The sequence below is a fragment of the Mustela nivalis genome (assembly GCF_964662115.1).
Source record: "Mustela nivalis genome assembly, chromosome: 6".
Lineage (NCBI taxonomy): Eukaryota > Metazoa > Chordata > Mammalia > Carnivora > Mustelidae > Mustela > Mustela nivalis.
In genome coordinates, this window is record NC_139025.1 from 134,532,532 (window position 1) to 134,559,395 (window position 26,864).

Sequence of the window (26,864 nt, forward strand, 5' to 3'; positions counted from 1 at the left end):
TATTTCCTGCACACGTAGAAACATCAAGGCCATGTCTCAGACTCGAGACTTCTACAAGGAGATCGCTGAAGACACCAGGAGACAATTGGAGGAAAATGCCATACACTATCAAAAGGGGATCCTCTTCCATGCAAAGAGAGCTCAGGAAAGCTGGATGGCAGCTGTGCTGACCGAGAGAAGCCTCAAGGAGCTAAAGAAAGAAAGTGATTACAACAGGCAAATGTTGGCCAAAGCAGAGTCCAACTTCCAGCTTTTCCCAAGTGGCCCTTTTACTCCTGCTCCTCCACCAGCTGCCCACAGAGGCCCAGAAGAGTCAGAGAACCCCTGGATATTCAGTACCCCCAGGAAGGAGAAGAGCCAGGACTTGAGGGCCCAGGCAGCTGGGCCACACCACCAGGGACCCCTGCGGATTTGACTGAGCTCACCCCAGGCTGGTCCTGAACTCCCACAACCACAACATAACATCTGCATGTGTTTTCTGTCTTTAAGTTATTTGGACTTATCTCTTTTTAGGTTTAGGTATTATTTAGATAGATAGTTAGATAGTTATTTAATTGATAGTACAATTGCTTTTATTCAAGTAGATTTAGCGTTATAGTTTTCAGATAGTATTTTTCCATTAAAGTGTCATTTCCTGTAATTTTTACAGATGTATTATTTTCAACAGACCCTCTAAAACTAGAAAATATTAAGTTAAAGATTTAAGTTAAAGATCTCCAGTTACTTTAATAATTATCAAAATTTAGCATGGATACAAACATTTAAAATAATCAACATTTTTCTTTTTTTAAGAACATTTTTCTATGGCATGAACATTTTTGTGTGCTGTTTTCATACACATAAGCTTGTATTAGACATCTGCACAAGTAAATTAATATGTATTTGAATAAATTTTGATTTGAAAAACTGGGGAAAAGAAAACTCTAAACAATAATTCCCTATTCCAACTTCATAAAATTTTGATTAGACTAACCTTAAATTCATTAATTATCTTAGCAGAGCTTAAAGTACAATTTTTTCTCCTATTGTTAACTTTTTAAAATTTGTTTTCCTTTTGTTTAAGATATTGTTTGCTAAATATTTAGACATTTCTAAGTTTTATGTAGCGAAAATGAAAGTTTTTCAGAGATGGCAAGCAAACAGACCTCCCCCATGCAGTTTACAAGGCACTTTTAGTCAGTTTGGCGGTCACAGAGAGTAATAGAACAGTAAAGAAAGCTGCCAATTTTTAAAACAATTTTAAAGAGAGAAAGAAATGATGTTCACACAATTTGTATAATATGCAAAATATACCTAGCTCGTATATACACAAAAGGAGAATTGCCCAATGTATCAGATAGATGCTCTGTTCCTTGGAGCTGTAGAAGCAGAAAGCAAGGCAAAAAGCAGAGGGAGACTCCCAGATGCTAACAACAGGGGGAGCTGTTCCCACTCTTGGGCCTTCCTGGAGGGAGGAGGGGGAAAGTGCTGCCATCAGGGCCCAGGGCAGGCAGATTTAGTTCCAGGCCACTGCAATAATGCAAATGTCACCATAAAGCCCATAATTCAATAATTAATATTTTTTCTGGAAATCATTTTTTTTTCACGTTTCCCAGTGCATATAAAAGTTGTTTATCCCACGACACTGCAGTCTTGTGAGTGGGCAATATCATTATCTCTAAACAAATAAAAATTAAGCCTTGTTTAAAAAATATGTTTTGTTAAGATTTTATTTATTTATTTGAGAGAGAGAGTGAGAGTGAGAGAGAGCATGAGAGGGGAGAAGAACAGAGGGAGAGGCGGACTGCTCGTGGATCGGGGAGCCCCATGCGGGACTGGATCCCAGGACTCTAGGATCATGACCTGAGCTGAAGGCCATTGCTTTGCCAATGGAGTCCCCCAGGCACCCAAATTAAAAAATATTTTCTTGCTGAAAACTGCTAACTGTCATCTGTGCATTTAGCAAGCTGTAATCTTTTAGCTGGGAGGAGGGTCTTGTTTCAGTATTGATGCAAGTTGATCAGGGTGGTGGTTGATAGAAAACTGTGGCAATTTCTTCAAAGATGACGACTACCAAGGTTGCCGCATCAGCCTACCCTTCCTGTCAGGAAGATGTCTCTGGTAGCGGGCAGGGCTGTGGAGGGATGTGAACAAATTGGAGCGCAGATGGGTGGGAATGTGAAACAGTGCAGCTGCTGTGGAACATGGTGCGAAGTTTCCTCCAAAAATTAAAAAATACACTATGATCCAGTAATCCCACTTCTGTATTGCGGAAAACTGAAATCAGGATCTGAAAGGGGTTTCTGCATTTCTAGGTTCATAGGGCACTATACCCAGGAGCCCATGGATGGATGGATGGGCTGAGAGAATGTGGTGTGAATGAGTAAAGAAAATGTAATATTATTCTTTAAAAAGAAGGAAATTCTGTCACACGTTACAATATGCATGAAACTTAAGGATATTGCCTAACGCAAAATAAGCCAGTCACATACACACACAGACACACACACACCATATTTTCTGAGTCCCCTTATATAAGATCTCTAAAGTGGTTGAAAAAATAATATAAAATAGGGGCACCTGGGTGGCTCAGTAGGTTGAAGCCTCTGCCTTTCGGCTCAGGTCATGATCCCAGGGTCCTGGGATCCAGCCCCACTCTGGGCTTTCTGCTCGGCGGGGAGCCTGCTTCCTCCTCTCTGCCTACTTGTGATCTCTGTCTGTCAAATAAATGAATACAATCTTAAAATAATAATAAAAATAAAATAAAAAATAAAGCAGTCAAATTCCTACAAACAGAAAGTGGAACCATGGCTCCCAGGGCTGAGGGGTGGAAGGAACGGGGTTGTTCTTCCCTGAGCATAGAGTTTCAGATTTGCAAGATTAAAATTACTAGCAATCTCTTGCACAATTATGTGAATTTAGTTAGTAATACAAAACAGCAAACTTAAAAAGAATGAAAATGGTACATTCCATATCATGCGTTTTTTACCTCAATTGGGGAAAAAAAAGGATATGAATATGAGCTTAAGGATTTGAGTTGTGGGGAATTAGGCTAGAGCTAAGTCTCAGACCAATGACTTCACCTCTCTACATGTCAGTTAATAAGTTAATCTAATTAATTTATTACCAAGTTGATTAAATAATTTTTAAAGGTTCTGTTCAGTTCTAAAATCTAACTGTATTGTAATTATAAAGAGAATATCTTAGTCCTCCACTCTAAGACAAAGTCCTTTACGGTACAAAATGCTGACCTTCTTATCTTCCAAAAATTCCCTCCGTTACACCTCATCAGTTAGATCAGAGGGACGATCAGCTCACATTGGATGCTCAGAGATCAGCATCTCCCTAAAGTAATTCATGCTGAGAACATGATAACGTAGAAAAGGGCAAGGTTTACCCCACCCAAGCCAAAGGAGTACCTGATTCTTAAATATTCATATAAGGTTCCTTATATTTTTGATGACTAATCTTTACTGGATGTGTGTGCGAAAGGTGAGAACAAAAGTCATTAGAAGAAAGGTAATTATCTCAGAAATGACCCTGTTGTCAGGGGAAGATGGACTGAATGCAGGGAGCGATAGGGGGATGGAAAGGAAGGGCCAGAGGTAAGACAGGTTGCACACGGGACTTGGTGGGGGTCAGACGTAGCAAAGGATCAGAGGTGCTTCTCAGGCTTCGCTGTGGAGGAATCGGGAGAATGGTGATGCACGCAATGTTTGTAGAAAGGATGGTGTGCCTGTCGAAACACACAGGAGGGAGATTGGGTCCAGGGGTGAAGAGGCATCATGTTGAGACCTGGTACTTTCGCAGAGTGTTTTAATCGAGAGAAGAGCCGTGAGCCTCAGGCCGATCCTTGGGGCACAGCTGCAGTTGGCCAAAATCCTCCCTCTTGGAACGGGTGCCTTATGTGTTCCACTGTATAATGAATAAGAACGCTTATGAGAAAAGGAAGAGGCCCAGACAGGGGTGTAAACAAGGAGGAGGAAGTAGCCAAGACAGAGAAATGAAGCCCAAGGGGCGGAGGGCGAGACAGAGAGCATCCTGGGACTAAGTCAGAGGAAAGGGCTGGGGCGGGGAGGTGCTGGCTAGCGGGATCTTTGCTGCAGAAAGTTATGGGAAGGAGGACATCCAACGTGAGAAGATTCCCGAAAAGGCAGGAAGGGGAAGATTTCTAGGCGCAGGTGAGAGAATTCGGTTTGGAAACCGAGGAGGAAAAGGTGAAAGATGAGTGCCGAAAGAAAGGTGATTTGCTGGAATTTATTGCTACAAGCCACAGCGAAAGAACTTTGCTAACTCAAGTAAAAAGGAATGTTATCTGCAAGGCCTTGGGGCAAACTCCCAAAATTCAGAAGTAGACCAGGTAACCAGACTCATCAGCACGGCTGAACGGGGTGTGAAAAAGACAGGAAATCTCAAAACACGGCATGAGCCCAGGTGAGGCCCCGCCGCTGGTCCGGCTGCCGCTGGATATGCAGTCAGATGTGATCTGGCTTCAGCTATGGTCCCCGCAAAGCCGTGAAGCCCCCACCTGTTCTCCCGAGATTCAAAAGCCTGGTGGCAGTTGTTGTCTTAGCAAACCCTCCAACATCTGTCCACTATCCACCTGCAGGACTTCTCTCTTCTTTCTTTCTTTCTTTTTTTTTTTTTTTTTTTAAGATTTTATTTCTTTATTTGGCGGAGAGAGACAGCAAGAGAAGGATCTCAAGCAGGGGGAGTGGGGGAGTGAGACGTAGGCTTCCTGCTGAGCAGGGAGCCCAGAGCTGGGCTGGATCACAATATCCTGGGATCATGATGGGCTCCTGACCAGAGCCAAAGGCAGATGCTTAAGGACTGAGCCATCCATGCGCCCCCACCACCATGACTTCTAAGAGGACCTGTCGATCGTGCTATGTGAGACATACTTGATGTCCCCACAGGATACTCAGGGCAGACCTTGTTTCCAAAATAAGGCTCTTACAAAAACATACACAAGTCTGACAGTCAAGAGCAGCCACATAGGAGACCCTAATCTACCCCTCCGCAGCTCTCCATTTCCCACACCTGCATTTCAAAACCAAAACCAAACAACGCATATGATGCAAAAGGCTCTGCCTCACATGAAAACAGGCAGCCTTGGCACCACTGAAAACACCCTATTTCCCAAACCAGTCCATTAAAATCTCTCCAGGCTATCCAAGCTCCGCCCCAAGACCCCTGACTGACATCTGTTCCTTTGGTTTTCATTCTCCAGCAAGCTTGTTCTGATATTTTGTAAGCCACAGAGTCAGGACAAAGTCAGAGGACACTGATGCATATGTACACTTGGTGGAAAGAGATTGAAAAGAAGGAAGTTGAAACACTGACATGATACAATACGGAAGGAAGCTCTGGGTCATGGCTCTAGTGCTCTCTGAGGTAGGTCTCTGCTGTGGGTCATGCTGAGGGCTTCCCTAGACCACAGCCCGCTCTGCTTTGCCTTCAATCAGCCCTTCGGGGGCTGGGGGCCCTGCATCACTGGGGTGACACTCATGTCCCACAGGAAGATTTCAGCTCTGGGTCCTCTTGTGGCCTTCCAGAACTGCCTTTCACTAATTTTCTGTTTCTTTTTAAAGCATAACTTTAGTTTGGGGCATCTGGGTGGCTCAGTTGTTAAGAGTCTGCTTTCAGCTCAGGTCATGATCCCAGAGTCCTGGGATGGAGCCTCACATCAGGTTCCCTGCTCAGCAGGAAGCCTGCTTCTCCCTCTCCCACTCCCCCTGCTTGTGTTCCCTCTCTTGCTGTGTCTCTCTCTGTCAAATAAATAAAATCTTTTAAAAAAATGTTTTTTTTAAAAAAACCCATACTTTGGTATTTATTGGGCAAGAACATATATGACTTGATAGTAAATCAATCCTACCCTATAATTATAAAATGATGCTCTTTACCACATTGTAAGATTTCAATTCTCAGCCAGCCTATTTCTGATGTCTTCATGGGAACTCATGTGATATAATAATAAAATGGCTGTATCCCCACCAGGTTATTCAAATCCCCACTTAAATCCTACACAAGGGGTGCCTGGGTGGCTCAGTGGGTTACAGCCTCTGGCTTTGGCTCAGATCATGATCAGAGGGTCCTGGGATCGAGCCCTGCATTGGGCTGTCTACTTGGTGGGAAGCCTGCTTCCCCCTTTCTCTCTCTGCCTACTTTTGAACTCTCTATCAAATAAATAAATATAAAAAAATCTTTAAAAAATATCTTACATAAGTGGCCCCAATTTTTCTCTTTTCAAAATAAAGACTTTAAGACACAAGATGGTTTAGGAAAAAATGGAAACTCCATAGCCTTAAACCAAACAATCTGAGGGTTTTGATGGGGTGGGGGTTGGGGGGTTGGGACAACCAGGTGGTGGGTATTAGAGAGGGCAGGGATTGAATGAAGCACTGGGTGTGGTGCAAAAACAATGAATACTGTTATGCTGAAAAGAAATTAAAAAAAAAAACACTAAGGGATGTCAGGTGTCTAATTAAAGTGAAAGTAAAGAGAGAGATATAAATGGAGTCAAAAGAGGGACAATTCTTTGTGAAACTATGGACATAAGAGAGTCCAGACAAGGAGGGAGAGAGCTAGATGGGGGTGAGGGGTAGAGCGGAAGAAGTGAAAGAAATCCCCCATGACAGGGGAGGAAAGGCCCAAGGGGCAAAGTGGAGAGAGGGTTTGTAGTGGAGGCTAACCTGGCCCAGACCACATAGCCTTTGCCAACCACACTGAGCGGCAGTGCTTTCCTAAGGGCTGGGGGTCTTTGCAGCAGGTGCAATATTTAGGTTTTAAAAACTATTTTTAAAAGATTCTGGCTCTGACTACAGGACAGATAATGTCTGTTGATAGAATGCAGCAGCAGTGAGAGGTAGATGTCAGGGGTAAGGGTGAGGGAACAAAACTGGATTCAGGGAAGCAGACCTGTAAGGAGGCAGTTACGATGGTCCACATGAGAGGCAATGGGGTGTATGTTCCATGGGGTAATGTTCCATTAGATTCCAGTGGAATCTCTGTTCAGGTCACAGCCAGGAATCACTGCGGCAGCAGGAAATGGCAGGAAAAGATAAAATGGGGGGAAAGCAGTGAAATTTAAATTGGGAGGAAACCAAACTGACCCACGGTGGACACAGAAGAGCAACAAAGTGGGAACCAGAAACACCTCTTCGATGTTAAAATATACTTAATGTCATGGATGCTGTTGGCGTTCACCATTTCCTAGCCACCAAATATCCATGCATGCAAAGTCCAAGGACTGTCTCTAATTTCTTTCTGGAGGACCCCTCTGAGATCTGCATTCGATGGCCCTGTGTTTCCCCTGGTACTGATGCCACTCCTAGCCAAAGGGAAGGAGGAGTAGCTGACTCTCTGCTCAACAACCCCTGCAAGTGGGTTCCTGTCTTGGATCCTGCTTCATAGTCATCTGCACAGTGGGGAACATACCCTGGGCCCAGTCGATACACCCCACAGGACCCCGCACCTCCCATTCTGGTCCATGTTTTGGATCTAAGTACCCAGGATCCGAAAATGACCGGCCTAAACATCTCTACCTGCTTCCAAGTCCCATGGTGGCCTCTTCCCCGTCCTGAGGGCAGACTAGGCAGGGGGTATGTCCTCCCCTGGGTGGGTAATAGCTAGCTGTTTGTGGCAGTGTGGACCATATGTGTGCATATGTGGCCCCTTAGGCTGTAGGCCAGAGTCAAGAAAGGAAAGAGAACTCGTCGGGCTTTGGGCTACCCTCTTCCATTTTTTTTTTAAAGATTTTATTTATTTATTTGACAGAGAGAGATCACAGGTAGGCAGAGAGGCAGGCAGAGAGAAGGGGAAGCAGGCTCCCTGCCAAGAAAAGAGCCCGATGTGGGGCTTGATGCAAGGACCCTGGGATCATGACCTGAGCTGAAGGCAGAGGCTTAACCCACTGAGCCACCCAGGTGCCCCCGGGCTTCCCTTTTCAAGGACTTGGAAGCAGGTAGAGATGTTTAGGCCGGTCATTTTCGGATCCAGAGCAGGCCATCTACAGAGTCTGAGAATTCTAAATGCAGACCTTCCTCCCAGGTTATTATGAAGGTATATTTTTAAGAGCGTAGAATGCATTTTATTTAAAATATAATTTGATTTATAGTTTCAAAATAATTTTACGTATTTTATATGGGCCTCTATGTAAAATCTTGCTTTAGACCCCTCCAAAAGTTAGGCCTTAGACCAGCCTGGCCAATCAATGCAGAACATCATATTCATTGTAGTGATAAGCTAGGGTTTAGGGAATGTGTCCCGGGCTGACATAGTGAGGAACAGTGTGGGTTTGCTGAACTCATATGAAAGAGATCCTTCTTCCCCTTGTTACATGGCTTGAAGTTGAGAGGACCAGGACGGAAGAGCAGCAGCAGCCTTCTTGTCACCATGTGGAGTAGAAGACTGAGTTTGAGGAGTAGTCACGGGGATAGAAGTAGACAAAAGCCAAAGTCTGGACTGTTGAACTCTTGACTAATTATCAGTTAAAGTCAGATCTACTCCTGGTCTTTTCAGTAAGGTAATACAGTCAGTTTCACCATAAAATATATCAGTTTGGCCTGGGTGTTCCTTCCCCTCTGTCAATCAATAGGTAGAGGCAAATAAAGAATTTAATAATAGATTATTTTTAATCCATCAATTTCTTTAGCCCATCAATTTCATCTCCTCCACCCACCCATCATCCCTACCTCCACAACAATTTTCTAATTTACCCAAATCTTTTATTTTTTTCTAAAGATTTTATTTATTTATTTGATAGAGGGAGAGCCCAAGTAGGTGGACTGGCAGGCAGAGGGAGAGGGAGAAGCAGGGTTTCCACCAAGCAGGAAGCCCAATGTGAGGCTCCATCCCAGGACACTGGAATCATGACCTGAGCCGAAGACCACTGACTGAGTTACACAGGTACCCTAACTTACCCAGATTTTGAAGGCCATTCCTCGGAGACCAGATAGCTTAATTTTAGGGTGAAGTCAAGTAAATCCAGTTGTGAATCCTGACTTGGTGGCATGCGAGCCAGATGGATGTTCTTCTCTGGAACTTTTATTCCTTAAGTAGTGGCCATGTCCTATCGAGAGAGTTGGAACATTATTCTGGGGCCGGGGGTGGGGGGCGGTGCTATGGCAGCATCGAGAGTCCTGCACTGATGATGTTGAGCTCTAGTGACAGCGTTGCTGGTGAAGATATCCTAGAAGGACAGTTCTGTGTAAGAAATGCCTATACATCCTGTCGTCTGGTCTCTCCTCATCCTAGCTGAGTTTCAAAGCCTGGTTGCCCAGGTTCTCATCAGTTCTGGAAGTTACCAAGTCTCCTTAGGCAGAGCTGGGCTCCACTGTGTGCCACCAAGCATTCTTCTACCCAGTGGTCTACAGTGTGGGATCCAGTAGTGTCTTGAAGGCAGTATAAACTAAGCGAATAGAACAGCAGCGACAGTCTGAGATTGTCTATCTGACTGAGGTGTGGCTGAAGAGAATTAGATTTCTTTTCTTTTAAGAATTAAGATTCTGATTTAAATAATTGATGTAATTATCGCATGTGGTCATGTGGAAGAAAGTGCCTACTGAGGGTCAGTATTGGAACCATGGTGTCTCTACCATTTGAAGATTATTGGGCATGGAATCTTCCAGAAAGATAGGATGAGACAGCTCCCTCTCATACCCCAGACAGCTTTAAAGAAGGAAAGATGGGTTTCCATAATTTCATGCAGGTTAATGTTTGTTTGTTTTTTCCCCTTGAGACATCCTCTTTGATTCATTTATTATTTTTAAGTGTGTTTTTAGTTTCTAAGTATTTGAAGATTTTCCTGTTATATTTCCATTAGTGATTTTGGGTTTAATTCTGTTGTTGTCAGACAACAAGCTCTGTTGAAGTTCTAAACTTGTTGAGGTTTGTTTTATGGCCCAGGATGTGGTCTGTCTTGATATGTGTCTCAAATATGAGTATTCTGCCATTTGTGTTGGGGGGGGCAGTTCTATAAATGTCAGTTAAATCCTATTGGTTGAGGGTACCTTGTATTCCCTATACTAGCTGATTTTCTGTTTAGTAGTATCATTCAGTGTTGACAGGGGTGTTGAGGTCTACAATTGTATTTGTCGACTTTTCTGTTTCTCCTTTAAATAGAAAAGACGCCCATGATTTTTTTTTTAAAGATTTTATTTATTTATTTGACAGAGATCACAAGCAGGCAGAGAGGCAGGCAGAGAGAGGAGGAAGCAGGTTTCATGCTGAGCAGAGAGCCTGATGTGGAGCTTGATCCCAGGACCCTGGGATCATGACCTGAGCCAAAGGCAGAGGCTTTAACCCACTGAGCCACTCAGGTGCCCCTGCCCAGGATTTTTAATTGTATTTGGTAAGAGGAACAGAAAGAAATATTGAGATGAGTCCATATTGAAAAATATTGGGAAGAGTCCATCTTCTCCAAAGTGGAAATCCCCTTCCCATGGCTCTTTTAATTGAAAAATTACTTCTGGTTTGGAGAGAATAGTGGCCTAATTTGGACCATAATGTCATATGTCACTGCCTGATTCTCGAATGGGTACCTTTGGTGTTTTGGAAAAACAAAAAAACAAAAAAAACAAAAAAACAAAGATCAGAAATACACATATTGAATCTTTGATTTAACTTCCCATCAACTATGTAGCAGGGTTATTTTTCTCTAAGGAGAATGAGCTACTCACATCTTCCAAGGGTCACTGGACACTGGCTATAGGTACCATTAATTTTTGGGATCTCAGTGTACCATTGCTTTGCACTAGTCACAATAGTCTTACAAGGGTCAAGGAACAAATGGAGTTTTGATTCACAAATGCTTCTCATAGTTCCAGCAGATCACGAGTCTTTTTTTTTTTTTTTAAATCAATTTTCTGGTTGGGGAGCATGTAGTTGTTGCATATACCGTCTATCCTGTACGAACATGCCTTTCAGATTTGATACAAGAGCTATTAAGGTAAGAGGAGCCAAGTTGAAACGTATGGACCTCCCTCTAGCGATCAAACTAATAATGCAGAGGTATTATAATTTCTATGGAGAAATATTTAAAGTTAATGTTACCCCCCATCAAAAAAAATTCCGGGAAAATATGAGGATGGTGGGTTTTTTTTAAATTGTTTAATTTAAATTCTGTTAGCCAACATATAGCACACCATTAGTTTCAGATGTCGTGTTCAATCATCTATCAGCTGCTTATCACATTGGGAGATGGGCGTTAGGGCGGGCACTTGGTATGACAGGGGCGGTATCTTTTTTATTTTTACTTAACTCTCAGATGTGGCCAGTTCAATTGATCTTGGATTGGTCTTGGAGAATGAAAGTGGATTATTGGGGCACCTGGGTGGCTCAGTGGGTTAAGCCTCTGCCTTTGGCTCAGGTCATGGTCTCAGTGTCCTGGGATCGAGCCCCACATCAGGCTTTCTGTTCCACAGGGAGCCAGCTTCTCCCTCTCTCTCTCTCTCTCTCTCTCTGCCTCTCTGCCTACTTGTGATCCCTCTTTCTGTGTCAAATAAATAAATAAATAATAATCTTGAGAAAAAGAAAAGAAAGTGCATTATTGAGGTTTAGCAGGTGGTAACTCCAATCACATTTATTATTTGGATGTGATCTCTTTGGAGGAGGAAGGCAATGAAAGTTCTCCTGTTGATCCACTGGGATGGCCACAACCATCTCACTGCAGAATTACTCCAGCTGTTTGGCTCCATGTCACAACTTAGTCTACAGAGGCACAACTGTCTTAGTCACTTGTAACATATTACACAGGCCAAACATCCTGGTGACATGAGCTGCTAGAATGAAGACAAGAAAGGTCTTTGGCCTTAGTCAAGCTTATATCTGTTCATGGAAGGAGACATGAGTTCTGTGAAAACCCTGTTACCTCATAGTCTGAGAGATGCTCGGGTATTTGTTTTCCCCAAAATAAAAGAGGACTTTCCTTTGTTAACTCTACCTCATACTGTGTATTGTTAAGAATATATGCTGGGGCGCCTGGGTGGCTCAGTGGGTTAAAGCCTCTGCCTTCAGCTCAGGTCAGATCCCCGGGTCCTGGGATCGAGCCCTGCATCGGGCTCTATGCTCAGTGGGAAGTCTGCTTCCTCCTCTCTCTCTTCCTGCCTCTCTGCCTACTTGGGATTTCTGTCTGTCAAATAAATAAATAAAATCTTAAAAAAAAAAAAAGAACATATGCTGTCTTTGGATGGATATTTGAAGCTAATAACTGAGTATTCAGAAATACTCCTCTAGTGGGTTGAAATATATGTCCATGTCCTAAACCCCAGGACCTGTAACTGTTATCTTATTTGAAAAAAGAGTCTTTACAGATATAATTAAGTCAAGGATCTTGAGATGAAAATCACCCCAGATTTAACTCATCCTTATAAAAACATGTACCCTAAGTCCAGTGAATAAATACCCTTGTAAGAAAAGGGAAAGATGCAAGGAGACACAGGGGGAAGTCAATGCGAAGACAGGGACAGAGTTTGGAGTAATTCGTCTGCAAGGCAAGGAACGCCAAAGATTGCCACAGGCACCAGGATCTAGGAGAGACTCAGGGGGCAGATTCTCGTCAGAGCTTCCAGCAGAAACCAACCCTGCCAACTCTTTGATGTTTAATATTTGGCCTCCAAAACAGAGTAAATTCCTGCTGTTTGAAGTCGCCGAGTTTGTGGTAATTTCTTACAAGAGCCCTAGAAAATTAAAACAATGTCCCCATTGGAAAAGGATCCAGAACAATTTTCCCTAGATGGTCCAGGTTACGGTCCAAGCAGATCCCATCAATGGCCCTTAAAGTTTTGGAGGTAGATCAAGATATTGTAGGAGACAACGACAAACCCCAGAAGGAAAGTCTCAGACCACTGAGGTTTTCATCAAGTTCCTGCTTAGCAGGAATTTATTCTCTTTGACAGAAAGAGCTTTTGGATTGATATGGGGCCTTGATAAGTACTGAACTCTTGGTTATGGAAAGCCAGGGGAGCCGAGGCCCTGAGTCACTCATTAGGACCTGTGGATCTATTCCATTTAGCAAAGCTTCACCACGTGCAAGCAGTGTGTAAAGATGAGGTCTGAGCTGGCCCTACAAGGCACAGGTAAATGGTATCAGCCTAGACTCATGTTTTTCTTCTGCCTACTTCTGCTGTACCCTATTAGGCTTAATTCTCAATTAGTCAGTGTAAAGGCTGAGAAATCAAGGGACTCTTCAGACTGCAAAACCCGAATGTTCTCACTGGAGACTGTGACAGGGACATGCATGTAAGTCTTAATTCAACCCAGCCTGAGGTGGCAGGGGAAAGCACGCATTCTTCCGAGACACTGGGGAAAAGGGGCCCCAGACAAGACACTTCTTGTTTGTCAACCAGATTGTAGTAAGGGTGTCAGTCCAGTGGTGAAAGAAATGCAGCCAAGAGTCTGGAAAAATGTAGAACATCAGAAAGTAGGAAGGAAGGATGTGACGAGAGAGAGAGAGAGACACCTTCAGAAGGAGGATGGGCTGGGTGAAAAAGGTGGCAGGACCCGGAGGGAGAGAGCATCCAGAGACCCTATAGCGGAGGTAGCTCATTCCAGCTGGTTTCCCTGAGGAAGGAATGTCTGGAATTGGGCAGGGGGAGGGGCATGGTAGAAATGAGAGGAATATCCTGGCCCAATAAAAATCTGGGTAACGCTGAAGTTCTTAAAGCTGTTAATACAGACTCCAGAAGTCTATGGTGACCTTCCAGAATATGACCCAGAATCTTACAGGTGAGTTGACGAAACAGAGTAATTCAGTGTTTACTGTGATGGATAATGCTGGTACTCCCACCAGATCTCCTTCGGTCTCTTTTATTATTAGGGTCCCAGGACTTTGAGATTTTGCTCCCAATAACCAGCTCCTGAAGCTTCCCCCATGACCATCGAAGGATTGGTCTGGCAGAGTCTGGGAATTTCCTCTCTTCTAAGCCAGTGACTGATGGATTTGGGAGTTTGAAATCTCCATGCCTGTTGCCTTTGGTCAGGACAGGGCTGAGGTGCAAACTACATTCCAGTGATCCAGAGATCCCCATCGTGGGATAAATCTGAGTCAATTATCTGTAAACTTTACCTGAAGTTTATCTAATATGGCTTCCTTCTTGTTCTTGTCCTGATTTTCTGATTTGCTCAGAAATTTGCTTTTGGGATTCCTTCATTCATAAGTCACGTGTACAGCACTCCCTGTCTTAGAGTCTGAGGTGGAGGCAGTGGACCTGGGACAATTACGAATCTCATCAGTAAATGGTCCCTTGAATTTGGAAGTCAAGCTTCGTGTCTTTTAAACAAATAAAGCCTTTGCTGAAAGAAAAACAACACAGATCCTTTAATGAGGGACACCCTCATGCAAGCAGCTAACATCTGGCCTTTTAATATAGTAAGTCGGGGGACTTGGAAGACAGTCCCTACTACCTGCCCCAACACAGCAGACACAGTACAACTGATCTGCCATTAGGCTTTTCAAGTATGTTTTCCCGCTGGGAATTTCAAAATTCATACACTCATGACATGTGAAAAATATTTAAAATGCCAAGGAAAGCAGATGGTAATCCACACGTTGTTTTCTTTACTAATAATTCAGTTGGTCTCTTTGAATGGGTTGTTGTATGAGTACTAGGATGGCCACGACACAGTTCCACAGGCTGGGGGGCTAAGCAGCAGAGATTTATCTTCTCACACAGTTCTGGAGGCTGGACTCCATGAAGGTACAGGGAGGTTCAGCTTCTTCTAGGGTTTTGCTCTTTGGCTTACAAATGGCCACCTCCCTTCTCTGTGAGTGTATGTCCCTGGTGTCTCTTTGTGTGTCTGAATTTCCTTTTCTTATTGGGACATCGGTCAGATTGGATTAGGCTCACCCTAATTGCCTCAGTGTAGCTTAATCACTCTGTAAAAGGCCCTATCTTCAAATACATTCACCTTCTTAGTTAACCCGGGGTTTGGACGTCAACATAAATTTTGGAGGAACACAGTTTATCCCATAGCAGTTGGATAGGGTGTAAGAACGTCAGGTATGAAATATTTCTTTGAATGAAAGACGATTTAATCAGAGGAAAACACTGCTATTAGTTGTACAGAATAAGCCAGATTTTTAAAAAAATTTTTTATTTCTTTCCAGCTTAACAGTATTCGTTGTTTTTTGCACCACACCCAGTGCTCCATTCAATCCGTGCCCTCTCTAACACCTACCACCCACCACCTGGTTCTCCCCACCCCCCACCCCCCGCCCCTCAGATTGTTTGGTTTAAGGCTCTGGAGTTTCCATTTTTTCTTAAACCATATTGTGTCTTAAAGTCTTTATTTTGATAGAAAAGTTGGGGCCACTTGTGTATGATTTTTTTAAAGATTTTTTATATTTATTTATTTGATAGACAGAGTTCACAAGTAGGCAGAGAGAGAAAGGGGGAAGCAGGCTTCCCACCAAGTAGACAGCCCAATGCAGGGCTCGATCCCAGGACCCTCTGATCATGATCTGAGCCAAAGCCAGAGGCTGTAACCCACCGAGCTACCCAGGCACCCCTTGTGTAGGATTTAAGTGGGGATTTAAATAACCTGGTGGGGATACAGCCATTTTATTATTATATCACACGAGTTCCCATGAAGACATCAGAAATAGGCTGGCTGAGAATTGAAATCTTACAATGTGGTAAAGAGCATCATTTTATAATTATAGGGTAGGATTGATTTACTATCAAGTCATATATGTTCTTGCCCAATAAAAAACCAAAGTATGGGTTTTTTTAAAAAAAAACATTTTTTAAAAAATTTATTTATTTGACAGAGAGAGACACAGCAAGAGAGGGAACACAAGCAGGGGGAGTGGGAGAGGGAGAAGCAGGCTTCCTGCTGAGCAGGGAACCTGATGTGGGGCTCCATCCCAGGACTCTGGGATCATGACCTGAGCTGAAAGCAGACTCTTAACAACTGAGCCACCCAGATGCCCCAAACTAAAGTTATGCTTTAAAAAGAAACAGAAAATTAGTGAAAGGCAGTTCTGGAAGGCCACAAGAGGACCCAGAGCTGAAATCTTCCTGTGGGACATGAGGGGAACCCCAGTGATGCAGGGCCTCCAGCCTCCGAAGGGCTGGCTGAAGGCAAAGCAGAGCAGGCTGTGGTCTAGGGAAGCCCTCAGCATGACCCACAGCAGAGACCTACCTCAGAGAGTACTAGAGCCATGACCCAGAGCTTCCTTCCGTATTGTATCATGTCAGTGTTTCAACTTCCTTCTTTTCAATCTCTTTCCACCAAGTGTACATATGCATCAGTGTCCTCTGACTTTGTCCTGACTCTGTGGCTTACAAAATATCAGAACAAGCTTGCTGGAGAATGAAAACCAAAGGAACAGATGTCAGTCAGGGGTCTTGGGGCGGAGCTTGGATAGCCTGGAGAGATTTTAATGGACTGGTTTGGGAAATAGGGTGTTTTCAGTGGTGCCAAGGCTGCCTGTTTTCATGTGAGGCAGAGCCTTTTGCATCATATGCGTTGTTTGGTTTTGGTTTTGAAATGCAGGTGTGGGAAATGGAGAGCTGCGGAGGGGTAGATTAGGGTCTCCTATTTGGCTCCTCTTGACTGTCAGACTTTTGTTTTGTTTTTGTTAGAGCCTTATTTTTATTTTTATTTTTAGTACGAGCCTTATTATTATTATTTTTAAAGATTTTATTTATTTACTTGAGAGAAAGACAGTGAGAGAGAGCATGAATGAGGAGAAGGGCAGAGAGAGAAGCAGACACCCCATGGAGCTGGGAGCCCGATGCGGGACTCGATCCTGGGACTCCAGGATCATGACCCGAGCCGAAGGCAGTCGTCCAACCACCTGAGCCACCCAGGCATCCCAGAGCCTTATTTTTTGAAACAAGGTCTGCCCTGGGTATCCTGTGGGGACATCAAGTATGTCTCGCATAGCAGGACCTTCAGGTCCTCTTAGAAGTCATGGTTGTAGGGGCGTGTGGGTGGCTCAGTACTTAAGCATCTGCCTTTGGCTCAGGTCAGGAGCCCATCATGATCCCAGGATCCTGTGATCTAGCCCAGCTCTGGGCTCCCTGCTCAGTGAAAAGCCTATGTCTCCCTCCCCCACTCCCCCTGCTTGTGATCTTCTCTAGCTCTCTCTCTCCGCCAAATAAAGAAATAAAATCTTAAAAAAAAAAAAAGAAAGAAAAGAGAGAGAAGTCCTGAGGTGGATAGTGGACAGATGTTGGAGGGTTTGCTCAGACGACACCTCCCACCAGGCTTTTGAATCTCGGGAGCAAGTGGGGTCTGTCTATCTTTCTCACTGCTGATCCCTCATAGAGCCTAGCTTAGAGCCTGTACAACTTTTATAAGAATCATGATTCAAAAAGGAGCCATGTTAATAACAAACCCAAGAATTCAGACCATAGATTTGGAGCAAAGCATATGAGTTTCAGAGAAGCAGATATTTTAGAAGAAAACAGCCCCTCCACTCTTAGAGGCGTTGAAACCATCCCTTTTCCCAAAGTCTTAAAGAAAAAGAAAGCTCTGAGAGTATACCACTGCGAATGAGTAGGAAACAGCATTGAGTACTTAATGCTCTCAAAATGAACACTTCCCTTCAAGAGATAGCCAGGAATTCCTGAGAGCAGCAGATTTTCATTACAAAAACTATGGGATTATGGGCAAAAATAACAAAATGGGGGTCTTGAAAATCCTGAGAATGCCCCAATGGTAGGACAGATCTGGGGTCAGATCTCTGCTGTGCCCCCCGGCATACATCGTTTTTTTCTGCAGCCTTTCTCTTGTCCTTTGGGGGATGGATGTCTTTGATTTATTGTAAGACGATGGCACACTTCACATCAGACATAACATGGGGGACAAATTCCATGTATGTTGGGTTTTGTCCATTTCTTTTCCATGATTCAAAAAATTGCCAGGAGAATACTTCCTTGGTTGTTTTAAAGATTGAAAAAAAAAAACCCCACATAAAGTATCTTCTTAAGCTATTTTACTATAAGTTGATGTTGACTGTAAGACCAAACTAGGTTGGGGGGAAAAAAATCTTCCAAAAAAGGGGCTTGTGCTTGTGGGTACACACAACCTTATGAAGAAATAGGGTCCAGACAGGAATCAGAAGAAGATGGGAGGGCCTTATTTAAAGTAAACTTCTAAGGCAGTGCTTCTCAAACTTGACTTTGTATCATGGAAGGTCTTGTTAAAACACAGATTTTTGTCCAATTCCCCCATCCCCGCAGCCCTGCTGTTTCTGATTCTACAGTTTGGGGTGGGTCCTAAGAATTTTCATTTCAAATAAGATGACAGCGATATTCTAATGCTGGAGGTAGGACCACACTGAGAACTATTGCCATCGAGGCAATTGTCAGATTCTCAACCTTGGTTGTACCTTGAGATCACCTGGGAAGCTTTGCAAAACACCAATGCCTGTACTGAACCCTAGCTTCAGTTGAGAAGTTCTGATATTTCACTGCTTTGGGTGGGGGTTCTGGACATCAGGAGCTTTAAAAGTGCAAAAGTTAAAAACAATTTCACAATTGTTAAAAACAATTTCCCTGTCGGTTCTGGTATATGTTAGAAAAGGGACATTTAATTTTTTGTTCATTCCGTAAATATCAATTGAGTTTCCACTATAACCTGAGCCTTGTGTGGGGTGTTAGGGATATGGATATAAATCAGACAGAGAAAGGCAGATTGTCACTTTGATAACTAATGAGGTGGCTGGCATACCAATGATTTACAGAGAGCTATTAAGAGCTGTGAGTGGGGGCCCCTGGATGGCTTAGTTGGTTAAGCATCTGCTTTTAGCTCATGTTACGATCCTGGGGTCCTGGGATTGAGCCGCACATCCAAATCCCTGTTCAGCAGGAAGCCTGCTTCTCCCTCTGTCTGTGTTTTCTCTCTCTCTCACTCTGTTAAATAAATAAAATCTTGAAAAAAAAAAAAAAAGCTCTGGTGGAGGTCAATGAGTTTTAAGTGAGCAAAGACTTCATTAAGGAACTCAAACTTACTTTTGAAGAATGAGGATTTTTTTATGGGCAGAGACTTAGGGGAAGAACATATGGAGGAGAGGCCTGGAGCTAGGAATGGACACAGGATGTGTTCACAGGTGTTCTCAGTTACCTGGAGCCTGGGGTAGGTGGTATGGGAGGAGGCCGCAGAAGTTGTCTAGAACCAGGGAAAGTGTTTCGAGATTCCAGGAGGGCGGGGCTCCTGGGTGGTTAAGTCAGTTAAGCTTCTATCTTAGGCTCAAGTCATGATCCTAGGGTCCTGGGATGGAGCCCCACATAGACTCCTTGCTCAGTGGGAAGGCTGTTTCTTCCTCTTTCTCTGCCTGTTGTTCCTTTGTTCCTCCTGCTTGTTGCTTTCTCTGTTTAAAAAAAAAAAAAGAGATTCGAGGAAGAGAGTGATATGACTGAGCTTAATCACCAGCTACATTTGAGATAGGAAGACCTACCTGAGAAATGTTCTCTAGGTAGAATCCTCGTTTTCTTTTTAAAAAGATTTTATTTATTTATTTATTTATTTATTTATTTATTTATTTGATAGAGAGAGAGAGAGCCCACCTGCGCGCACATGGGGGAGGAGGAGTGCGAGGGACAAGCTCAGATGCAGGGCTCCATCCCCGACCCTGAGATCATGACCTGAACCCAAAGCAAGAACTGGATTCCTCAGGCACTGAGCCACCCAGGCGCCCTTGAATAATCTCTATCTTGAGGTTATATCTAGGATATTCTCCAGAGGTATATAATCAGGGCACCCAAACATCATAGACTAATAGGAAAATAAGACACCAGCTTCCTCCTCATTGGCTAACTCCCAAACTTCTGATTTGATTCTGGGGGGATAGGAAGGACACATTTGTTCTCACACGAGTCTACCTGGAATTAATCGTCAGTTTAAGCCACAGACGTTTTTCCCCTTTGAGCTACAGAAAGGAGCATCTTACCATCGATACCATCCTAAACTTGGAAAAATATGGCGATATTTATTTCACATGCATCAGAGGTGAGGTCTGATGGACAAGGCATGACTTGGAATGTGGAAGATACACCAGCCCCTTGAATCTCTAATACCCTTTCTTTCTTATATTCTGCTTCGCCGTTACTCACTAGTTCTTTGATTTTTAGCAAATTATCGGAGTCTCAATTTCTTCATCGTATGTATCTTACACGGTTTTGTCAGAGTTTAATGATCTTATATATAAAGTCCTTGAAAGGTCCCTACCTTGCACATTAAAGCACTCAGTAAATAACTATTATCATTTCCAAATTAAAGTCTCAAAAACTGAGAGCTGTTCTACAAATACCCCAAAAGAAAGGCATCGGTACAAAAACGCTCTTCCTTATAGAATGTGCTGTTGAATCGCAAAGGCAATCTGTGCTGTTTAATCCTTGGAATTTAGGAAGACCTGCTGCTGAGCCATTCCCTTTCTGTTGATTACAAAGGCAGGAGAATTCAGATGGAGGCCGTGGGGGCAGTTATTTTAAATATTTGGATGTTTAAAGCCTTATGCAGGAGCCTGCTATATTTGCCTCCTGCAATTCAAAACCTCCAGTCCCCAAACCGTGTTTTCCTTTGTGCCCTTAAAACTAGCCAGCTCGACTTCTGCTTTATTTTGATAAACCTGGAAAGGCAGAGCCCAGTCTTTTAAGTAAAGCTTTTCCAGGGCTTAAGGCAGCCGAACCTAAATGAAACTGAAAATGACAATGAGAAGAGGTAATGCTATCTATCACTGTCCACTGGTTGCCGTCTGTAGCTCTCCCTAGCAATCGCAGGATAAAATAAAGCCCCCTGTTGAAGGGCAGGGCATAAGCAGGCTGGCTCTTCAAGCCTCAGTTAGCTCTGCAGGGAGGTGGCTCTGAGAAGGACCCCGATGGGAATGGAGCTTATAAAGATGTCTTGGAGCAGCCTTTCATGTTTGCCATGTGGCTGCCCCTTCAGCTCCCTAATACCCCTTCTCTCTTAAATGATACGAAATTGTACATTCCAAGTTCTTAGCACAAGTCCCAAGGAGAGGGAAGCAGCCTTAAAAGGGGAAGAAATCAAAGCTTTCCATGGTGGCAGTGCTGTGCTTTTGTTTCCTGGTAACACCATTGCATTTCTGGGGGTGCGTCAGGAGGAGGAGCTGAAGGGGGAAGCATGGAGTTTGTTTGTTTTTTTTTTTAAGACTTATTTATTTATTTTAGAAAGAGAGAATGAGTGGGGGGAGGGGCAGAGGGAGAGAAGCTCAAGCAGATTCCCCGTTAAGTGTGACCTGATCCTAAAAGCCTGACATGACCTGAGCTGAAACCAAGAGCCACTCTACCAACTAAGCCACCCAGGAGCCCCTAGACGGGAATCTTGAAATACTCCTCCTGCTCAGGACCCTCCTTTCTCTGTGCCTCTGGCCTTCTTCTCTGCCACTGTTCAATCTTCCATTCCCAGCTACCCTACATAGGTCATAAGCTCAGTTGATACCTCGAGGTCCCAGATGGATTAAGCAGGGGCACCTGCATGGCTCAGTTGGTTAAGCAGCTGCCTTTGGCTCAGGCCATGGTTCCAGGGTCCTGGGATCGAGCCCCAGTGGGGATCTGCTTCTTCCTCTCCCTCTACCCTTCCCCCTGGCTTGGGCTTTCTGTCTTTCTCTCAAATAAATAAAATCTTAAAAAAAAAAAAGTCAGATGCTCAGGTATCTGAGCCACCCAGATGTCCCCCTCCACCTCCCCTCACCTTTTATGTTTGTTTGTTTGTTTGTTTTTCCCCAAGCACATTTTGTTTAAGACCTACTAGGGCCAAAGATGCCAGCAGAATTTATCCAAGATTTGTTTGGTAGGCTTGCTTTTTTAGCTGCTTCACTTTTTCTGACCCTTTCTTGTTGCTTATAGCTTATTTGGTCAAGTTTTATGTCCTCTCTTAGAACTGCATGATCTAGGCTTTGTACGCTGTGTATCTGTATAACCCTGTTTCTCTCTTTAATTATGTTTTTAGCATTCAGAGTGATTAACATGGCAAAGTAAGTAGGAAAGTATTTATAGAATTGCTGCATTTTCTCCTAGATTGAAACAATTTATTTCATTTCGCTAATGACACTGTTATAACTTTCTGTGGCCTCCCCTAAGGCTATCTAACCAATATATTTTAGAAACCTTTTACTCCTTAGTTTCTTGTCATTTATCTAACAAGGTTCAAATGGTTAAACACATTGTATAGGATGCTGTATTTCCCAGAAGAAATAAAGAGGCTTGTCTCTAGGGACTTACTGTGGTCTCTCAGTTGTACTGAGATTTTTCTGTAGGCATACAGTGTGGTTTATGGAACATGGGCTGATAATGAATCCAACCTCACACTGAGTGGATGCAGTGGGATTCCTGGAATACTGATGTCTAATACATCTGTGAAGATGTTACATATAATGCTTCCAAAAAGCAATCAATTTCCCAATTTAAAGTAAATATAAATTTGGTCTTAATTCACTAAGGGTAAAGACAAACAGGTCTCAAGCTGGTTTAGTTTTCAGGTGTGATCTGTTAAAAATATCTGCTACCTCAATTCAATTAGATAATAAAAACAGTTGCTCAATAAGTGAAATAATAGAAATGATTGGTTTGAATTAGGTGTTATCTAAAGGTCTGTGGCTGTATTTATACTCTAGTTAGTGGGCTTATGAGTCAAATCTTAAGGTCCACCTCTAATGCTTTCAAGTTAAGTTCAAACATTAGCTTGAGGGAGGGTTTCTCTTTGACTTAACGGTCTGCACCACCCCTCCCTTAAGATTCGACTGTGGAAGGAGTTTGTCCCGAACTTTGTAAAACTCATAGTGCTGTTCCTTTCTCTTCCAGTCCTAAAATTGCAACAGATTTCAGTCCATACTTTCCAGCTTGATTCATGATTTTCTATATGTTTCTAATTATCACAAGTGTGTGAAACCTTCCAAAGTATATTACCCCTAGGTCATTTTATTTAGAAAATAAATTTATATGCCATACAGCACTTCTGGGCAAGGAAACATGGTAGAATTCTGAGGACATACCTCTTTAAGTATTATAACAGTTAAAATACGTTCTGAGTGTGGAGCTGGCTGAGGCTTTGTGTTTGGGGATCCCTAATATAATCAGCTACTGAATTGGGTTCTGATGTGGGAGGGAAGTCAGCCAGATGGGGGCACTGTTGCCTCAAAAGTTAGAAGAAGTAGAAAAAAAGAGCTGGCCGAGGTTGGGTTTCACCTAAAAATATTTTGTTGCGGTCACACTTTGAATTAGCAAGAGACTCTTCCAAAACTGATCTTGTGTTTTTCAAACTTGTACATCTGTATGGAAACGTGATGATTAAGCTATACATTCAGGCTGAGTTAAAGTCAAAAAACAGTTTTATTCAGCCTAAACTAATTTTGTGCCTAGGTGCGGTTTTCCAATATTCATCACATTTGTAAGCGGGGTGGGCTTGGATCCTCTTCCAGAAAGAGCTACTTTTTGGATATTCATTCTAAGGAGTTTACATGTTTTGTGCTGTTTGTCTTCATGGCTTTCCTAGGTCGCAGATATCAAGAAAGTCAACAACTTGATCAGAGAAGAAGACTTATTTGCTTTGAAATCTATTAAGATTCCAGTGAAAAATCATGGGATCCTTACAGAGACCCACAGAGAACTCAGATCCCTCCTGAGCCCATCCTCAGAGACCAGAGTGACCTTCGAGGAGCAGCCAGACCCAGATAGAGCAGCTGTAGGCGCTGGTGCCCTCTCCAGCCCACTGACAGATTTCTTTAAGGGCATTGACGAGAATATTGAGCGCGCGGTGCAGTCAGAAATCTTTTTAAATGAAAGTTACTCGGCAGAGACCTCCAATCAGCCGCTGCTCCCGACTTCTCCAAAGACCCCCACGAAGGGTGCCGACTGTGGAATTCAGTGGTGGAATGCCGTTTTTATCATGCTTCTAATTGGGATTGTTTTACCAGTGTTTTACTTGGTCTATTTTAAAATACAAGCTACTGGCGAGATCCCCAGTAGCTTGAACACAACTGCTGTCCCCAATGGCTCCATGAGCGTGAGTGCAGTTCCAGGGCAAGCCCCCAGATTAGCAGTTCCAGTGCCAACTGTCCCCTCTGCAGACAGCCAGTTCAGTCAAACCACCCAGGCAGGGAACTAGCTCTTGTTTCTAAAGAATCAGGCCAGTGTGAGCATTTGGCCTCTTAATGTGGATCACCTGACATCGGTCATATCCTAGGGTGCTGCCTTTCCTTTTCTATGACCTACGGACATGTCTCAGAAGCCGCTGTGTATTCTCCAGGAACATTTGACCCTGGGGAATAGGCTGACCTAATCCAAGGCTGTGGGAGCCAAAACATGCGCCCCCCTGCTATCCCCCTACATCCAGAGGTACAGTAAGGGACATTTGCATGTGACACATGCTATTTCTTGAAGGTATATAGTGGACTGGCACTGCATGGGCCCCCAAGTTGGAAGTGTTTGGAAGTTGAGGCGTAGCATTGGACCTTCACTGTGGGAGCCTCTGACGTCAGCTTTGGTCACTTTGCTGTTTGCAGTGTCCTCTGCTGTGACACGTGGTGCTCTTTGTCTCCCTGACAAAGGTGCTGTCCAGCAGTGGTGAATATCACCCTGTTTTGGAATATGACCGAATTATAATTAGCTCTATTTCATATTTGTCCCACCAGTTAGCCTTTTTGAGGCAACGTCACTTCTAGGATCAAAAAAAGGCCTGAATCTGAATTGCTCTAATACCGAATAAATGGCAGGTGTGTACCTTGTACTTCTAGAACTACTTAGGGGTACACAGGCCTGCTTTAAGCTGCTGCATGGTATGGCCAGCACTTCCTGGCTAGATCATTTGGAGCTTTTGCTCAGTTTCTTCTGAAGAGCATCCCCACTGCAGTGGCTAATCAGATTTCCCAAGTTAGCATTCTTGGGAAGAATTCGTGCTGCCCAGTGCCTGGAGCTGAGTAGGTGCAGAGAGAAAGAGGAGTGCCTATCGCCAGGGTCTCAACATGTGACCCGTCTAAGGCCAGACAGTCAATGCCAGTCGCCAGTCTGGCATTGCTGAGAGCAGCAGCCCCTGGAGGTACTTGGAAGGGAGATACAGGGAGAATGGGCGTGCTTCCTGCTGCCTCCCTGACTCTAATCTTGGGAAGTCTAGAGCCGTTGCCCCGGAATCAGGCTCAGTGTTTTTCTTTGTCTAAATACACTTTATATAGTGTAGCTCATAATGTTAAAAGACCAAACCACAAGCTCCCATCAGCCGGAGGTTTTCCCGTCTACACAGCAGGTGTCTGCTGCAACATGCTAGAGGCTCAAGGGAGGCCTGGGTCAGCCTCAGGCCTTGCAGGTGGAGCAGGGGTACACGAGGTGAGGGTGAAGGCCTGTTTGGCTGGAGCCCATCTTGGTCCCATGGAAGGGTGGAAATGGGCTTACATGGTTCGGAGGAGCCTGCCTTCAGGGAGGAAGACTGCACAAATGCTGAGCTTGGAGGTGGTTTATGTCCCTGGACACATCAGGCCTAGAGATGAACTGGGAAGATTTCTTCAAGTAAGAGGAAGGGAGTGTGGTGGCAAGAGTGCTTGAAATGGGCTTCTCATTTTTCTCCTTTCAGCTGTGTGGGGAACGATTTGCCCTGGGTTCAGTTAGTAAACTTAAAGTATCTTCAGAAGTAAATCCTTTCTTCAAAACCAAAATGGTCTTCAGGATAAAATGAACTTGTGGATCTTTGCTACAGGAACTGCTTTGATCATGTGAATGTTTTCCAGCCAGAAGCGTGCGCTCACTGTGCCCCTGGAGGCCGCAGGTTTCTCTAATGTATCATTAACTTCACCAGGCAGAGCCTAGAGACCTATGGGGAAATGGCTTTTGCCGGGCAAAGAATAAATATATGTATCTCTTACTTTAAAAAAATGGAATAAAATAATTTCTTCTGTGAAGAAAAATTGAGGATTCTTTTTTTTTTTTTTCAACGGGGGTGGTAATTCAGAATTAAAAGATGTGTGACAATGTTGGAGAACATGGAGGTGCCCGTGTCCAGGGGTGTCCCCCCAGGGCTTGTGCTGCTCAAGGTCGAACAGGTGAAGAACAGAAGTGGTAAACCAGCAGGGTCTCACTGATTGGTCTGTACAATGTGCTTTAAAGTGGTTTTGTTTCGTATACACAAGAGACACCATGAAGCTTGTCTTCTACACATTTTACTACATTTATAGTGTCTTGGGAGTTAATGTTTTAAAGAAGTAATTAGAGGGGTGCCTGGGTGGCTCAGTGGGTTAAAGCCTCTGCCTTTGGCTCAGGTCATGATCCCAGGGTCCTGGGATTAAGCCCCGCATCGGGCTCTCTGCTCAGCAGGGAGCCTGCTTCCTCCTCTCTCTCTGCCTGCCTCTCTGCCTACTTGTGATCTCTGTCAAATAAAATCTTTAAAGAAGTAATTAGATTTGATAGGAAATGTTCAGTCTTTTCATTGAACTGTAGTGCCCAATACTGTGGACACCTGGGGAATCTACGTCATCAGGAAAATGATGCTCCCGTTTTACCCTGGAGTGACAAGGCTGCAGAGACCAAGCCGAAGTCCAGGGTCACCCTGAGCAGGACTGCCCAGTCAAGGCCATGCCACAGTCCTTCCTCGGGAAGGTAGTTCTTTAAACTGCCTCTGTTAATAATGAAGTCTTCCTGGGGTTGAAGAAGAATGGTAAAGGTTCTTTTTCCTCTACATCCCTACCAGCATTTGTGATCTCTTGTCTTTTTGATGATAGCTATTCTAACAGACATGAGGGGATATCTCACTGTGGTTTTGATTTGCATTTCCCTAATGATCCGTGATGTGGAGCACCTTCCCATGTACCTGTTGGCCCTTTGTATAACTTCTTTGGGAAAATATCTATTCAGGTGCTTTGCCATTTTTAAAATTTGTTACATTTCTTTCTTTTCACTGCTCAGTTGTGTGAGTTCCTGATGTATTTGGGC

General features: G+C 43.8%; 1 pseudogene across 1 annotated transcript; it reads left to right on the forward strand.

Moving 5' to 3' along the window:
- The first annotated feature begins 10,894 nt into the window (after positions 1-10,894).
- Positions 10,895-24,323, forward strand: LOC309866665 (lysM and putative peptidoglycan-binding domain-containing protein 4 pseudogene; annotated as a pseudogene). Its single transcript has 2 exons — positions 10,895-10,927; positions 23,443-24,323. The product of its transcript is annotated as a lysM and putative peptidoglycan-binding domain-containing protein 4 pseudogene (transcript).
- Positions 24,324-26,864: the final 2,541 nt, after the last annotated feature.